Genomic DNA, 15,844 nt, shown 5'->3' on the forward strand with positions numbered 1-15,844 from the left:
CTTACTGAGCCCCCCCAATAAGGTCGCATCTGTTTCCCTTGCCTCAGATTATCCTTTTGTAGCTTGAGTTTGAATCTGTTGATGCACCTTCCTGCTAGTCTGTTAGTGTTGGGAGTCAGTTTAATTTTATTATGATTTGCCATATTCAGTTAGTGCCGAAAGCAGTATAATCCATATCTCACTGGAGAAATTGTATTTCGTGCTACTACCAGTACCTTCCTATATTGTTCTGCAATTTTTTTTCTATTAATACTTATGTGTACTCTACTATATTGCTGCCAAACTGATTTTTAGCATGCCGGACTGCAGTTATTGCAAATCCTAAAATCCTGTGCTGCTTCTACATTATTTGCTGTTGCACTAAATAAATTGCATTAATTGAACTGCTCTGACTAACCCTAAACACAGATCTTCTACTGCATTTTATCAGCTGTTCGATACCTGTTTATGACAATTGCTGTTTGTATGCTTTTGCTTCTCATTTGTTAGACATCTTACTCTGCTGTTCATCTCAAATGAGACCCAATAACTTCCTTATTTGTTTGCTCTTGCTCGTCTGTGATCAGCCTGTTTGCACTTGACACTTTGTGACTGAGTAATAACTACTGTCTAATACTTACTGATAACTTATTATGGTTATCCATTAATGATACAAAAACTGAGAGATATTTAAGAATGTATTCAAACTGGAGGCTGAGTTCTCACCAAAGTCCTCATCCAGTAAACAGAACACTCACAGTTCACAGCATACCATTATACCCCTCATCTAATGTTGAGGTGGGTAAAGAATCCTCTTAGGCATCTCACTAAAAACTCAGCATCAATGTAATTCTATACTACACACACACACACACACACACACACACACCACACAATCCTATATCCAGTTCACATACCCCCCCCCATGAGCCACCAGGGTTGCAATCCGAAGCTCTTAAAGTCCACAACGTTTGCATCCACTCATAATATTTTGGCCATAGGTGACTCCATGATTACACACAGACTCTGCCCTCACCAGACTTCACAAGAATAGAGTGATGGTAAGCATCTGTGATGTAATGAGCTCCCTTAAGTTCTTCCATCCTGGTAGATATGAGTATGACCTTGTAAGAACTTGTGTGTGTGTGTGTGTGTGTGTGTGTATTGGAGGCCTAAGCGCTTTACTCATAGGGATGTGCAGAAGAACATGATGGAGCTTGTTCTGCACGTGTTCAAAGCCCAGAGGACATTGGTCTTGAGTCATATGCTGCCATAATCAAGAATGATGCTGCAGTGCAAACACAAAATAATTGGCTTTAATAATTCAAGAAATATATCGATAAACTCCACCAGTAAATACACAAAAGACCAGGAGCAGGCAGTCCTCTTCACTAAAAAACGTATTTAATTGACTTTAAGTGCGTTTATTTCAGTACACTTTTCGTCGGAGAATATGTCCGACTTCTTCAGAAGTAAAACAAACATCAAATGACAACGGGGATTCCACCATAAAAATGCTAGCTGGTTAATTGAGTGGGTTGGTCCTCCTTCCTTGGTTCACAGGTGGTTACTATAGGGATTGATTAGTTCAATATTCTCCCACCCCCTCTTCTCATTCAACCTTTAAGTAACTCCGTGAAATTTTCTAGTAGTTAGTGTTACACTCAACCACCAGGAATCCACACCACCAGCCAGCAACACTCAAAATCACCAAAAACAGCAAGTTGGCAATAAATGTTAAAAATACAATTTAAAAATAAATATTATTAAAAGACATTGAAAACACCACACATGCACATAGTTCTTACACAAATTAGTGTCCTTAATTTATACAAGCCAATTACCTACAGTTTATGATTGACTTGGAGGTAAAATTAGCATTACTTTTATGTATCCCTTCTCAAAGGTTGAGGCTTGAAAGTCATGTAGTGTACGTAAAACTACATAGAAATACATAAAAAGTACATAGAAAATACATAAGAAATACTTGGAACATATACAATAAGTATATACATAAATAAATCTGTGTATAGTATATATTGGACTGTACGGGAGTTCCACCCGTTAATGTGTGACCATTTAAACCCCTTTTACTCATACGAGTATAACATGACCTAACATTTTATACCTATAAGCCACACGTTATCACTGAGTTCACCTTCATAGGTTCCTTCGCTTTTATATTTTTATATTTAGTTCTCCCCCCTCATCAATAATGCGTGTGTCTTATCAGTGATTGTGTTGTGCCTATGAAGGTCTTCTTTTTTGAAATCACATACCTTGTACCTTAATTGATATCCTCAAGATTAGTATTCTGTCCCTACAAATTCACCTCTCCAGGTTTTTTAGTTTTAGGATACATGCAATAGAAGACATTTCATTGATACCAGGTTTTTGGTTTGCATTGGTCCGTAAAGATGGTTTTCACTTCTGTCAGAATAGGTGCACTTGTGAGTACTAGGGTAGTTGCTCTTGCTGGCCATTTAAAGCTTAGCCAATTTTCTTTTAAAAGTGAGAATAAAACCTTATAACTTACTATATATCTCTGAGGTAAGCACCTTAATCATTATGTCAGTCCCCAGGTTTTGCACACTGACTAAAGTTTTTTTTGTGCATCCCCCCCATGTATGTTTTTTAGTAAGAGTCTTGTTTGTAGACATTCCAGCATAGCAAATTCTAATTTGGGTTATATCAGGGTAGTTCTATTCAATGTTTGGAGCCCAAACAAAAAATGCACAAATTCATGGTCTTCTGAACACTTGAATGTGTCCATATCTGTGTAATTACAGAAACTTGGTTCACTGTAGTGACAGCCTTCCCTTTAAACTAGGTTCAGCACCTATTATACATTCAGACTAATGGATAACTGTAGCAAAGTATATGTAGTTGTCAGGGACACCATTATCTCAGAACAAATCCCTCATCACGTCTACCCTGAACTTCTAGATATCCAAGTTACACTGAACAAATTTAACTCTCACATCACTGCTACCAAAATATCATCTTTCATGTCTCATGCTGGCCACAATAATTACCTAAATGCTTGAGATAAAATCATTATCCATTCCAAAGCTATTCTCCTGCCTGAATTTGACTACCCTACCATCAAATGGAAAACCTAGTCTACACACAGCAAATATGCAGTGCTTCCTACACTTTTTGATTCTAACTGTTATGTAAGCTAGCACTCTTCCCTTTGGTGGCCCAAATATTCTCGACATTGCCTCACAAACATGATGCCTTCTTGTATCCCACCATGTGGGCCCCACAACCTAATTAAATCTGTACAAAAAATAATTTTTCTTCATTTTAAAAACCAGTATCACTCCCACTGCAAGAATCAGTGTCTTTAATTATTTCTCAACAGCAAACTTGATATTTTGTTTTATTTTTAAGTTTGCTAAAGTGAGCTAGTCTACTGACCCTTGTCAGTCATGACCTGGATAGAAGTGTGCAAAAGGAAAATATAGTATAAGTAATAAGTATCCGACTGTAGATGGTTTGAATTTTACATAAAAGCAACTCTCAAATAAAATATAACAAAATACACAATTATATGATTTATTCATAAGGAAAGGAAATAATCAATTCATACAATTATTTTCCATTGCCACCTCAAAGAGCACTGAAACAGGCTACCAAAAATCTTAAATGTACTATTAGAAAGTGTAAAGATGAGTGTAAACTCAGGATAGGCCCTTCCACCAAATGTAACCGTAAATCTTTCTTCAACTTTAACACTCAAACTATGTGCTAAGCTTGTCCACAATAATACTACAAGCTCAGATCTCAAAGAATTAGCTTCTGTCCAAGCAGATACATTTAGATCTAACTTTACTGCACCCAATCAATCTGTGTTTCCCACTATCCCAAAAAACCTCACCCTCTAAATTATTATAGACCAAAGTCTATCATCTCTTTCCAACCCAGTTAACTTTTGACGAAGCATTCACAGCGCTTTAGGTCAGGTGAAAAGAATGTCCAGATGGGATGATTTCATTGTCAACATACTGGAGGCCCTGGCCCATGTTTTTTATAGCATACTTGTGGTGCTGCGGTAGTGTTGTCTCCTCACAGCAAGACGTTGTCCCATTTGATTCTCAGCTAGAGCATCTTCTATGTGGAAGCATGCATGAATGGGCATGCCTTCGTTGAAGGTTGTGCATCAGGGCTGGTAACTCGGCACGTAAAAATCCACCACCAAACATTAGTGAACCGGAGTTCTGCTGTGGCGACCCCTAACCGGGATAAGCCGAAAGACACAACAATTTCTGGATAAGGACATTACACAGCTCATCAGAGGTTCATAGGTGTATACTAGGCTAATGACCACCAGAGCCTTTATAAGCCTAGCTGCGCAATCCAGCCCAATTCTGTCCCTGTGTATCATGGGCATTTAGTAGGAGGGGACATTCTAGTTAGGAAGTTTCTAGAGGTTATGTGGGAGGGGTTATGTTAGTTTGGGTATTACTGTGTGCCTCTGTCTATCAGAGACATGGGGGCAAGACCCAGGTTGAATTTCCAGTTTCCCACATATTGGTCAGGTTAACGCTTAAATAGGATTAGAGATGGACTCTGTTTCACATGAATGGGGAGCCTGTTCCAGAGTATGGGGCTCATACCTAACCATATCAAATTACTCATTTTTTACCAAGTTTTGGGGTCTAAATAATGGGGTGCCACGATTCTTGAGAGTGGCACCCCTTAAATTCTGAATTTCCCAGCGTTTTTAGTTTAAAATTTTTGGGGGGCTTTTCAGCTGATGTCATCACGTGCACGATGAAATCAGCTCTGTGAAACGGCCTGCCACCCTGTCAGAATTGAGCTTAAGGGCCCAACATATATGCATTTCCGGGAGCAGAGCTGCCGGTTCCCAACTGTTAAGGCTGATGGACAGAGCAGAGCTGGAACAAGTAGAGCTGAGATGCCATCTTCAGGAGCAAGCTGCGAGGTATTTATTATGCAGAGCTGCTACGAGATATTAACAGATGCCATTTTCAGGAACAAGGTGTGTGGGTTTGTGTGTGTGTGTGTGTGTGTGTGTGTGTGTGTGTGTGTGAAATGCCCCAGGTGACTATACCTGGTGGGTAGAGGAGGTACCCAGGCTCAAACCTTGTACCTTGGGTATAGGTAACAACAGCCTAAAGTCCCTATCCACCACCTCTTGTGAAAACTTTCCAGATTTATGTTTCTTATTTTTGTTCTGTTCCCCCATAAAATCTGTGGTTTTCAGCATTTTTGTGGCAAATCAGTGAAGGATTGAGTTCACTAAATAATGACAGGCATTTGAATTTCAGACTTCATAGTCTTCAGAAAATAAATGGTAACACAAAACCTTTTATTCTAGCAATTTTCTAAGTTTATAAGATCAGTATTTGAAATTTGTCCCTATTTTTGAGGCTGTATTCCCCCATCATTGTCTTTGTCCATTTTTTTGTGCTAAGAGGTTGGGAGCTATGGTGATAAGTGGGAACTGAATTCTCTACCCCCCCCCCCCATTATTGGCTTTGTCCAGGTTTTTGTGCTAAGAGGTTGAGAGCTGTGATGAGAAGTGAGAACTGAATTCACTAAATGATAGCCATTTAAGGTTCAATCTTCCTATCATTTAGGAAACTGCTGATTTGGTGTACTGGCATGTTGATTTGACTGTAGTGCACATGGTCCTGGGTTCAAGACTTGGCAGTGAAACACATGGTGGTAACACAAAATTGTATTCTAGCAACTTTCCAAAATTATGCAAGCAATGTTTAAAATGTGCCCCTGGTTTTTGGGCTTTTGCCCCCCCCCCCAATAAATTTTGTCTTTTTCTAGATTTCTTGTGCTGCAAAATTGAGAGTTACAGTTGAGTGTCGAGTGGATTTTACAAAGAGCTGAGAACTTCAGGGGAAGAGAAGTTTAGTGTTGCTTATGCTGAGTCTGCTTGCATTGTTAATAGCATAACTGGTTAAATACCTGCTTTTGATGCAGAAGGCTGTGGGTTCTACTCTCACAGTATGTAGATGCATTGCTGATACTGTACTGTGTTGTACTTTGAAAGGGGGGTGGGTTTAACAAATCTTGGGTGTAGCTACAGGTACAACAGAAGTGAGAAAATGTCATGCACAAGGGCATTTGTGCCTTAGTGGAAACAGTTCAGGAACAGAAAGTCAGAATTATGTTCTGTGTTGCATTATAAGAAAATATTTTTAAACAAGTACAGTACATTTTCCAGCATTCAAGATAAGACACATATTTTTCCACTACAGACAATGGAAAAGCAAGAGTGGCCAGTTAATAACATCTGGATTACAATGATAGTTTTGATGCTTCAGGATGAATGTAGGAGAGGGTCTGTCAGTACTTGGACTAAAAATTGGAAGTCTTAAAACATGCAGTTTGCCTAGTTTACTATGTTGTGCATTTACAGCTATTGAGTTCATCTGATAACACAAATCAGAGTAAGTCAAGCAAAAAACTGAAATTGAAAATAAGTTCGAGAAGCTGTGCAAGATGCCCATGGCTTACACTACTGTCATTCTATATATATATATATATATATATATATATATATATATATATATATATATATATATATACACGCACGTGTGTGTGCAGAAGTAAACTTTTATGATGGAAATGTTCTGAATTGGGCAGTTTTGTCATTATTGGTTCATGCATTTTGTTTCAATGCCTACTGGAAAAATGTTCAAACCATAAATTTAAAATGTGCTCTAAGTCTAACAAGTGTGCTGTTTTATACAAGGAATATACTTTAATAAAATCAGGAAGGTGTATCAAAGAACACATGTATGTTTCTTGTTTTGTGTGCAAGTGGCCTATGATTTGAAAACAGCCCAAAGGTAATTTTTATCGACCATTGGCCAGATGCATTTTCTTTGGATGTGGTATGGGTTTCAATGCTGTTTCAATGAATGTGAGTTTCAAGGGCAGAGAAGTTTTAATGCTAAGTCTATTTTCATTGTGAGACAGTGTTGCTGTGTTTAGCAGATGTTTATTAGTATTTGTGCATTGTGCTATAAAATGTAAAAATAAAATCCAAATAATCATTGTAGAAGTAAAGCAGCATGCACATTAGTGTTTATGGTAAATAGGGTGAAATAGCCAGGTAATGGGACTTTGGAATGACTGGAGGGGGTTTCTGGTGTCATATTTTGGTTGTCTGTTCTTCAGTTTGCATTTGAAAGTTGGTATCCCACAATTCCATTGGAGTGGGTGGGGTTATGTAGTTATGTATGCAATTTTTATGTTAATCAGCATACAGATTTGTACCTATTTTTCATGGGCCTTGTTTAGATTTTTGATGTTTCCAGGTTGAGAGGTATGATGAGGATCCTCTGACACAGAAATCTGTTTTGCCAGCATGTCTTATTCAAGTCACAAGCAAAATTTATATCCTTGGATCTACTGATTTTTCAGGTGTGTAAAAGTTCCACCAGAGCTGGATCTGAGGATGTCTTGTATGCCAGGCATAGATCACCTCTCCGTAACCTGTCAGAGACAGAGAATAGAGAGGGGGCTTTAAGGTGATCTGTATAGGACAATGTGTTTATACCCTGGATTCTCCTGCTAAGGAATCTTTGTTGGTATTCCAACTGTTGCACATGTCTGATCAGGTACAATGATCAGTCTGATAAGGCTGAATAAAGTGGCACTATGACTTCCCTGGACCTAGATTCTATGCCCTTACTTATAAGTCAAGTGATATAGAATGATTTTCTTGCTACCTTGGCCACATGTTGGTCAAAGGCCTGACTACTCTCTACATATGTTCTCAGATCCCTGTCTACTGAGTCAACTCTTAGGGGTGTCTTATCAATGGAGTAATTAACTTGGGTGGCAGTTTTCCCAAAAGGAACTATAATGCATTTCTTGGCACTGAGTTTTAGTCCATAATTTTGGCACTAGTCATTTGTCTGTGTTAAATCCTCTTTTAAGATATTTGTGTCATGGAGGAATCTATGATAGATCCCAATTTCAAATCATCTGTGATTTTGGTCAGCCAAACGCCCTTGACTAATGCCTTTATCTCTAAGAAGTAGATGTCGAATAGAACCAATCCTAGCATGGTCCACTGAGGTACCACTTTGGTGATTGGTTTCTTACTGGAGGTGGTATCACCAGTCTTGACTTCCTGGGGTCTGTCTCTGAGCCAGCTGGCATTCCAATGAATTATGTAGGAATGTATGCCCAGTCCAATGAGTTTGTCAACTATAGAATGCTTTAACCAGGTCCAGGTGGGGGGATATGCACCATTTTCCCCTCCTCCATTGCATTGTTGACCTTCTCAAAGATGTTCACAAGGTTTAATAGGCAAGACCTTTCCTAGAAAAAGCCAGACTTGATTGGGTCCAGTGTCTGAAGGTTGCATATATCTTTCCTGATCATTTCCATGATGATTCATTCCACAGCTTTGCATATTAGACGGATCAGACTAATAGGTCTGTAGTTTCCGGGGTTGGTTGATAGTCCACCCTTGTTTAGGAGGATAACCATTGCAGTCCTCCATTCTTATGTTTCAAAACTAGTTTTCAGGCTATAGTTGAAAGTGGTCAAGATACGTCATGTTTCAAGCTATTTAGCATCCTGGGGTATTGTCAGGGCCCATTGAGGTTGTGTTTTTGGCCTTAGCAAATGCTGCCAGGACCTGCTTCCTGTTCATAGCTGTGGGGGGGGGGTTATGCTAGTAGGTATTTCTTGGGGGGAGGCAGGGAGAGTGGAGGGGTGAAGGTTCAGATAAATTTATTAGACAGCAAATTCACTGTGTAACTCTACTCAGTGAAGGTGGCATGATTGACCACCAGTTTGGCACACTGATGTGTGCTGCCTTTGAGGCTTCAGACATAGCTGTAGAAGGTCTTGCAGTTGTCTTTAGCTTGTGAGGCTATCTTGACCATGTAATTATCCTTGTTGGACTTATTTATTTATTTATTTGCAGTTGGTTTACCAGGATAATCCATTGGGACAATAAGAACCCGTTTTCAATGGAGTCCTGGGGAGAAAAGCTCCAATTACAAAAAATTACAGCAGTTTACAATTTCTAACATCTGTAGGTTAAAGACAAAGCTTAAAAAACAGTGGTAACAAAAAGATTACAGCAGTTTACAACGTCATTCATTTGCGGGTTCAAGACAAACAAACATTAAGCAAAAAAAAAAAGCATTGCTGTAGTAGATATATAGTTTCTTGAGTGGAGTAGTAGGATTAGCGAAGAATAACATGTCACTGCAGTTGGCTTATTATTTGGAGTCTGGTAATATATGATATAGTTGCCTGAAGGGAGTGGAGAATAGGTTATGAGGGGTGGGAGCAGGAGCATTCCCATGAGGATGTTAGATGTGAGTGCAATGATTTTTTAAAAGCAGGGAGGTTGGTGGTGGTGCGGATGGAGGGAGGAAGGGAGTTCATAGCTGTGCCAGGGCAAAGGACAGTAGGTTTAGTCCTTGAGAGCGAAGAGGTTTGTACAGCTCTATTAGGCTTTGGTTATTAGATCTTAGAAGTCTTTGTGGCAGGTGCATTTTAAAGGTAGAGCTGAATGAGGGACAGATGGAGGGATGAAAAATGAGTTTGTGAGCAAAAGTGAGCTGTGTATAGAAGAGATAGTTGGGAAGCTCTAGCCAGTTAAGTTTGTGGAGAGATGCACAGTGATGGGTAGATGATTTGTGGCTAGTGGCAAATTTGGCAATTTTATTATAACAAGAGGACAGTTTTGTTTTGAGAGAGGATTGTAGGTTTGTTAGCAGAGGGGCACCATAAAGGAGGGAAGGGATGAGGAATGTAGTAGCGAGAGTGAGCTTAGTAGATGTAGTGAGGAATCAATTGTGTCGGTAGAGCATGCCAAGTTTTTGGTGTTTTTTTTATGTTTAGGTGTAGGTGACTATTGAATTTAAGTTGGTCATCAATCTGGAGTCCTAGTAGTTTGGCTTCATATACCAGTTCAAGACGTGTGTTATTCTGGCTAGTGATGGAGAACAGTTTTCTATCAATGGTGTTGGTTTTTGAGGGGGTAAATACCATAAGTTTGGTTTTTGATGCATTGAGTGCTAGATGATTGTCCTTCATCCACTGTTCTGTGGTAGAGAAGGCGTCTTGAGTCAGTTTTAAGAGAGTGGGGATGGATAAGGCTGCACAGATAATTGTAGAATCTGCATATTGAATAAGTTTAGCATGAGGAATTGAGTCGAAGAAATCATTTATGAATATATTGAAAAGGAGGAACCTTGGGGGACACAGTGGGTGTGTTAAGGAAAGAGGAGATGGCTTTTTTCCACTTGACTGCTTGTTGCCTGTTGGAGAGATAGCTGTTGGACCAATTGAGAGAGGAAGGGGATAGGTTTAAGTTAGACAGCTTAGTCAGGAGAAGGTTGTCAGAGATAGTATCGAAGGCCTTAGAGAGGTCAAGAAAGAGGGTAGATACAGTAGAGCCAGAATTTCTAGTTTTATTTACAGTTTCCAGGAAGGAAAGGAGGGCAGTCATGGTGCTGTGACTGGGTCTAAATCTGTGTTATGTGGAAGTTAGTAAGTTATTATCTAGGAGATAGGGAAGGAGTTGAAGATGGATACATTTCTCTAGGAGTTTTGATATAGGAGAGAGGATGGCAATGGGACGAAAGTTAGTAATATTGTTATTATTGCCTCCTTTGTGCAGGGGAATGATGTAAGCCCTTTAATTAGTCCTCTTTGTTCATGTTTAGTTTAATTAGAGATCTCCTATCATTATGAGAGTTGCTCTTTCTGATTTTAGCCATGACTGTTTTTCCTTTTGTTATATACCCTCTTCAGGTTAGGATTCCACCAGTGTAGTTTGTTTTTAGAGTTTGTTTTGGGCTTACATCTAATATATACAACAGCCTCTATGCAGCCATTTACATGGTTGTACAGGGTCTGTGTGAAAAATTTCTCATAGGTTGCTGTGAACTCTGGTTTGGGAGAGGCACTGAATTTTGACAAAGTATCACTTAATAGGGTGTAGTTTGCTTTCGAGTAGTTCCTAAATGTTACAGGATTTGCTGAGGTTACTCTGTTCATTTTTATTTACAAGGAGACAGCTTTGTGGTCTGATCTCACCAGTGAGGACATGACATGGGGAGGGGGGTTGCAGCACTCTCCCATATTAGTGAGTACCAGGTCCAGTATGTTTGAACTTCTGGTGGGTGTGCACACTGTTTGGTCAAGGGTATTTGTGTTATAAAGTCCAGGAATCATTGCGCCTGCAATTATGAGGCAGTCTATACTTCCCAGTCTGTAGGGGGGTAGTTAGTCTCCCATGAATAGGGTGTTTGGTTTAATGGTAAGTGTCTCCAATAGGTCTAAGTGCAAGCTATGGGATTCCAGGGATATAGAGGGTAACCTATAGTTTTCTAGGATGTAGTGTGGCACTTTATCTGTGCTTATTTGCACGTGGATTAATTCCAGGGCATCATCCTGTTTAACCCACATAGAGTTGTACTTGTGGCTAACATAGATTGAGATTCCACCTTTTGTCCCTGTTTGTGCAGCAGATGGTCTATATGTGTGGAAGGCACTGAAGCCTTGCACTGCTAGAGTATTTTCTGTGGATTTAAGCCACGTCTTGGTAACTGCACAGATGTCTATACTCTCTAGAGTGAGGAGAACTTGTAGGGCATGGAGTTTTTTGTTTATGTGTGTGTGTGTGTGTGTGTGTGTGTGTGTGTGTGTGTGTGTGTGTGTGTGTGTGTGTGTGTATTTATTTATTTATATATATGTATGTTTGCATGTGGCACTGAGCAGTAACACCTCTACGTCCCTTTGGATTTTATTTGCTTTATCAGTAGGTTTGTCAATTTAGTATTGCCTAAAAAGGCTCTAAGGGGGTGGATGAAGTTTTAGCCATTATTCGGAAGCATGGGGGAAACGGGTACAAACCATTCTTTGCAAAGCTATGTGGTTTGCTAACCATGTCTTCCCATGCTGGCAAATATTGAATCTGCCTGGAAAGACACCAGAAATTAAGGCAATTATTGAAATCAATCATCTTTTGTTCATACTGTGGCATCATCCTTGGTGAAGGTAGAATGCTCAATGCAAACTACATGCATGCTCAAGACACACATTCAGAGATGTCAACAAAGTCTCTCTTCATATAGTTCAGGGAAGTATATTTCAAGTCATTAATGCCCACGTGGACTATGATAGAATCATACTGGTACCTGTGGTGTAGTGATATGAGTGCATACATAACCTGGTGGATCATGGCTTCCAGATAAGCAACTAACTGTTAAGTCTGGTGGGTGGGGCATCTGTGTGTCATACAATGGAGTCCCCTATGACAGGAGTCCTTGGTAGAGTGTTGGCTTGCCTTATGAGCTTTGCTGTTGGGGCTCCACTGGATGTAGGCATATGTGTGGTGTTTGGACCTGCTTTTGGTGAGCGCTTTAGAGATTACTGAGGATAGGTGGTGCTGATTATAACTTTAGGAGATCTTTGAGGTTTGGGAAGATTGCTTTTTAGTGCTTAAGCATAGGTTGGTCTATTTGTATGGTGGACACTGTGTGGTGTTTGTGTGTGTGTTCTTGACAACCTTGTTTGTATGTCAGATTTTTGCCTCCAGTGAAATTCTGTTTGCGCATCTCTAGCATATACTGTGTTTGCTTTTCAAAGAATTAAATGGTGATCTATTAACATGATACAATTACTACATTGCCTCACGATGCCCATATTTACCAACCTGGCTATGAAGACATTTGGAAATTGCATATCCATGTTCTCCAGGCTTATAATTGGGTGGGCTACTGTAGGTCATTCGAAATACGAAAGACTTCTGGAAACCACAAATTATGCCAAACAACAGTTAGAACAATCCGTTTATTGTTAATCCAAGAACATTAGGTAAGCTGAAGCGCTTTTCGTCCAAGAAATACACAAACTTTATCAGATAAAATTACAAGTGAATTGGTGCAGTTTAAATAATGTAAACACATAATCAGCTGATATATTGATGTCCAACATTAAAGCAATATGCCCCATACATTCAATTTATGTTGTGAAAACTTTCTATTAAAATGTAAAAATACCCTAATAAAAACCTAACTTATCTTATTTGAAGATGATTAAATGAATAATAATAATAAATGATTTAATTTTAAAATTACTAAAAAATTATTACAATACGCATGAATATTGAAAGAACCCATTCTTAAACAAACAGCAGCAACTAAATATATTCTATCCAAACAGCAGCAAAATTTATCACATATTATGTATTAGATGTATATTCAAACATAAAATTCATACATATAAATATATTTTATGTTTTATATTGTAACTTGTTAAAACTATCTACGAAGGCTTTTAAGTTTTAATATAGCCATAATAGAACACATGTCATTGAGACCCGGCAGGTTATATGCATATAATCTAATCTGCCATAACAATTCCAGCCTTTCCAATTCTATTTCTATTGGTCCCCCTCTTATATTAAGTACTAGTTGGTCCAAGATCCAGAACTTAAATATATGGGTGGGATATTCGGACACATGCTTAGCTAATGCATTTTTTTGCTTAAATTTACTTATATTATAAACATGTTCGTAGATTCTGTCTCTTAGTCTACGAATAGTTTTGCCCACATAAAAACATGGGCAGAACTGGCATTTAGCTAGGTAAACCACCATCTTGGAATTACAGTTGAATTTGCCCTTACTTCTCAGATCTAAATTATTAATGATTAGTGAGTTACCCACAAATATATATTTACAATAGGAACAGGAGCCGCAATTATGCATGCCCCTTCTATTAATATTGTTGTTACTATTATTTTTATGTATACCCTCCAGAAGTTCTTTAAAATTTCTATCTCTTCTTACCGTGACTTTGGGTGCTTCCCCTATTTTCTCTATTATTTCTTTACTTTCCTTCAAGACATTCCAATTTTTATATACAATACTTATTAGAAAGTAGAAATCAGAGTTGAAAGTCAAAATAAGACTATGCTCAAAACATGAAGTTTTTTCCCACATCATTCCATTCATGGCAAGATCCGTTACTTCACAATTAAAGTCCCTAGTAGTATTTAATACTGTATCATGGATCTGTACTTCTATAGTCCCTCTTATAATTGGTTTATAAGTGCCTCTACTTCTGTTCTCTAAATACTACTGTAATACAAGATGGTGGTTTACCTAGCTAAATGCCAGTTCTGCCCATGTTTTTTATGTGGGCAAAACTATTTGTAGACTGAGACAGAATCTACGAACATGTTTATAATATAAGTAAACTTAAGCAAGAAAATGCATTAGCTAAGCATGTGTCCGAATATCCCACCCATATATTTAAGTTCTGGATCTTGGACCAACTAGTACCTAATATAAGAGGGGGACCAATAGAAATAGAATTGGAAAGACTGGAATTATGGCAGATTAGATTATATGCATATAACCTGCCGGGTCTCAATGACATGTTCTATTATGGCTATATTAAAACTTAAAAGCCTTCGTAGATAGTGTTAACAAGTTTTAATATAAAACATAAAATATATTTATATGTATGAATTTTATGTTTGAATATACATCTAATGTATGATATGTGATAGATTTTGCTGCTGTTTGGATAGAATATATTTAGTTGCTGCTCTTTGTTTAAGAATGGGTTCTTTCGATATTCATGCGTATTGCAATAATTGTTTAGTAATTTTAAAATAAAATCATTATTTATTATTATTCATTTAATCATCTTCAAATAAGATAAGTTAGGTTTTTATTAGGGTATTTTTACATTTTAATAGAAAGTTTTCACAACATAAATTGAATGTATGGGGCATATTGCTTTAATGTTGGACATCAATATATCATATGATTATGTGTTTACATTATTTAAACTGCACCAATTCACTTGTAATTTTATCTGATGAAGTTTGTGTATTTCTCGGACGAAAAGCGCTTCAGCTTACTAACGTTCTTGGATTAACAATAAATGGATTGTTCTAACTGTTGTTTGGCATAGTTTGTGGGTTCCTACTGTAGGTCATTGTTTGAGTTATACAGAGGTCTCCTTGGGCGATCTCTGGGGTTTGGCACTAGGCTAGGTTAAGTTGTGCTGAGATCTGATAGTAATGCTGTTTAATGAGCTGGAGACAATTTGTAGTAATGGAGGTTTACTCAAGTGCAAGACTGGTTTGCTGGGTGGGCACTTAGTACTGTGGATATGTGGAAATAAATAGGTGGGAAGGACTTAAATAGGTTATACAACAGACAATAGTAATGAAAGAAGGGAGGGAGGGACTTTGGAAGTCAGATTGCCAGAGACACAGCCCTTTAAAACCACAAGAGAAGGGACGGTTGGGAAAAATATAATCATAATACTGCACTAATGCAATCCTAGCACAGACTAAGGTATTGGACTATTTAGAAATGTACCAGTAATGCTGTAATAAATAACTAAATGAGGTAATTCTACTTTTGGAAATAGAAGTTCAGTATAATATATAAGCAATGCTAAAATCTTGGAGTAATACACAAACTTCACAAACTCAAGCTTTGGAGCTTTTAAGATCTCAGTCAGTTAGGTGTATTAAACCAGATAAAGGTGGTGGAGTGGTCATTTTCGGCAATAGTGAGTACAACGACAAAATGGAAACTGTACTTGACACCACAACTTATGTAAAAGCTTCACTTAGTGAATATAACACTGCGCTATCTAGAGCTAAAGGCTACTTCAGGGACCTCTTTATTGAAGGTAGAATTAACATAGACACATTTAACTACATCAACATATCTTTTCCTAAACTTCCTATTTTGTTTGGGATGCCTAAAATTCATAAAGACCTCTTTAACCCACCTATGAGACCATTAATTGATGGTAGAGGTTCTTTAATCTATCCCTGTGCCAAAGTAATCGACTCAATTTTACA

Source organism: Protopterus annectens, chromosome 13.part0, assembly GCF_019279795.1.
Source record: "Protopterus annectens isolate FY-2018-M chromosome 13.part0, PAN1.0, whole genome shotgun sequence".
Taxonomy (NCBI): Eukaryota; Metazoa; Chordata; order Ceratodontiformes; family Protopteridae; genus Protopterus; species Protopterus annectens.